Genomic DNA, 3,016 nt, shown 5'->3' with positions numbered 1-3,016 from the left:
GAAGATGTTTCTGAGGATTAAAAAAACTCAACATATTTTCTCTCTCCAGTACTCATCTTATCCATATGCGTTGACCTACATTGAGCCTGAAGTGTGTGTTGGATAAAGAGGCTGTGATGTCACTACTCCTTCTGTTAGAGCCCAGTGGATCACAATCACATGTTCCCTGACAGTTGGTCATGGGGTTCGAGAACAGATTTCCCCCTTTGAACTACAGAATGCAATGTATTCACATTTCTCTTACTATGGTAATTTAAACATCATTGCATTTCTTGGTTAAAAGAAAAATGCACTCAGTACAGTCTTAGAAAATATAACAAACAGTGAAAAATGTACACACATTTTTCTACAGACACAATAGCTGCTTCTCAGAATAATCTACAGTGTCTGGGAAGGGATGTAGTTGTTTGATTTTTAAACTGTAAATTATTTAGTCCTTGTGCACACACAAAAAAACACCCCATTGTGTCTAGGGGGGCGGCATAATTCTCACTTGGAGAGAGCTCAAAACCTTGGCAACTACCACCGAAACGATATCTGCACGGCATGATACCACTTCTGGAGGAAATTTATTTATTTGCGTGCAGGGTTAACTTTCACTGTTTTCAACTTTGACTGTACACTTGTATTCCAATGAATCAATTGTTTGGCACATTAAAACAGAGTAAAAAGAGAAAAAGCTGTCTATGCTGCAGGAAGACTTTCCCTTTGGGAGCGCACGGCACTATGCAGACAACTGCTTGTTGTCACACATAGGTTATGTAGGTCTTAGATATGTAGACTGGTGAGTACAAAGGAGAGCACTCAACACCACCTCTCTAAAAATTGTTCATAAATACTGCAGGGTGACGCTTTGTCTTTCTGCTGCACTGAACCCACCCTCACGCTTACAAGACAGCTGTGCTACAGCAATGTTCTTCTGCAGCTGTACACAGCGCACAGCCTGACAGGCTCCATATATCCTGATGCACTGTTGTTAATGTTTAAGTGCCTCTTATGCCATGTCCATAGAAAACACAGCAATGTACTTCCTCCAAGAAAGAGATGCAGACGTAAAAGAAAACAGGGAGTGTGCAAGCTTATTTGCAGATATTTGTTGGAATATGATTGACTGAACTGAGCGTACCTACAAATCTGACAACTTTGCTTGTGGAATTTTTGCATTTTTCTGACACTATTTATCTAGTTTGCACAGACGACAGTCTTAAGCTTTGCATGTACAGTAAGGCTCCACGGTGGAAGTGAGGATGTTGCGCTAAGCTCTTTAAGGTCACAAGAGTTTCAAATAGCGGAGCAGGTGACTCACTGAGCAGACACACCTGATTAAAAACTTAAACCCCACTGCGGGAGATGTTGCTTCGTTAGAAAAAGGTGTAATTTAGGAGAAAAAAGTCTGCTTATGACAGGTGAGTGTCGAGGAGGTTTCGCATTTCAGCATGAAGCCTGACACTTGTTTACCAGGTAAGTTCAAAGCTGTCCAGCTTACAACCTGATCTAGCTGCTTATTTGGATGAAAAGTAAGAGCCTTTATTAGCATAAAACCTTTGATTTAGCACAGATGAATGAGCAGGAGAAAGCAACAGCCATTTTGTTGAGATTAAAAGACTTTATTTGTCACATTAGTCAGAATTACCTGTGTTGGTGTCAGGTGTTTGGAAGAGGTAGTTTACCGGGAGAGAAGAGGTGAAAGAAGCACAGCGAGGGAGAGCCGCTGCATGATGGGTACAAGGAAAAAGATAAAGAAGGGAACGGAAGGAAGAGATGCATCCATTCTGCACCTTGTTGCCTCATAAGGCGCTCCCTCACCTCCTCCTGTGGATAATAACTATCTGTGCACATTGAGCCACAGCAGAGAGGAAAAAAGCTCCCTTTGCTCTGGCTTCCTGCTTCCTAGGAGGGCCTGATGTGTCTGAGAGGAGCCCAAGCAGCTCTGTCGGACTGAACCACTTCTCCCCTCAGTATGGCGGCTGGAAGGATGTCTACCATGACAGCTGGAGGTCTGTTGTGATGAAGGAGGCCTGTGGAGTTAGATAAACTGCCAACTGATGTCTGCTTTAGAGGGGACCGGGATCTGTGATATAAGCACTCGTGCAAAAAGACTGAACTAGACTCAGAGTGAAGCACCAAAAAAGAAAGAGATCAAAGGGGGGAAATGTATGGTAGGATCATGTTGACAATATGTCTTCTTACACCCTCTGGTGTAACCTCTGCCTGTCCCTTCTGATTATTATAGAGGTCATGTCATCATAAATCCACCATGTAAACACAGAGGGAGAGAGAAAAAAACATTAATACCAGGCAGTCTTCCTCACAAGGCCTAACACTGTGTTCACTCGGTGGCATTTTGTTCATGAGCAGATGCTTGAACAGATGAACATAACATTGTGAAGGTCGAGCTATGTTGGTTTCTGCTATAAAATTCTGGGATAACTTTTTACCAGCATAGCTATAACTACCAGATTATTGATTATTTTAGGGACTGAGTATTAAATGTGGTGCAAGGAACCAAATTTAATGCAAGGAATTCTTATTTTTGCCTTCTTTCTTCTCACTTCTTTCTGTGGTGAAGTGCATTTTTAAGGAGCTGAAGATTATTTAAACAATTGCATGTATATCAGAAGTGGTAAATAACTTTGCATGTGCTGGTCTTTCACATGGGGGTGGCAAATGGCCCCTGCAAAAATTCAATAATGGAGCCCCCATACTTTTGAAATGATGTATGCCATTGGAGGGGTGCATATGCCAACCCTGCCATCAGTTAGTGCCATCAACACACCTATTTTCATTTTATTTTGTATTTATGGTTTATTTATTTGCAATACACAGGTGTTATATTTGAACAAACTTATCCTAAAGGCGTGTCATCTGCTCCACCGTAAACTTGCACAGCATATTGAGAAGTCTTTGGCAATGAAGAGTTCTCTACAACTTGAATTAACACAGGAGGGTGTGACTGTAATGCCGTACAAATCCTTTTCTCCCCAAAACAGGACGTTGTTTTAGGTCACATATTCAG

Source organism: Labrus mixtus, chromosome 1 (assembly GCF_963584025.1).
Source record: "Labrus mixtus chromosome 1, fLabMix1.1, whole genome shotgun sequence".
NCBI lineage: Eukaryota > Metazoa > Chordata > Actinopteri > Labriformes > Labridae > Labrus > Labrus mixtus.
This window is presented reverse-complemented; position numbering follows the sequence as displayed.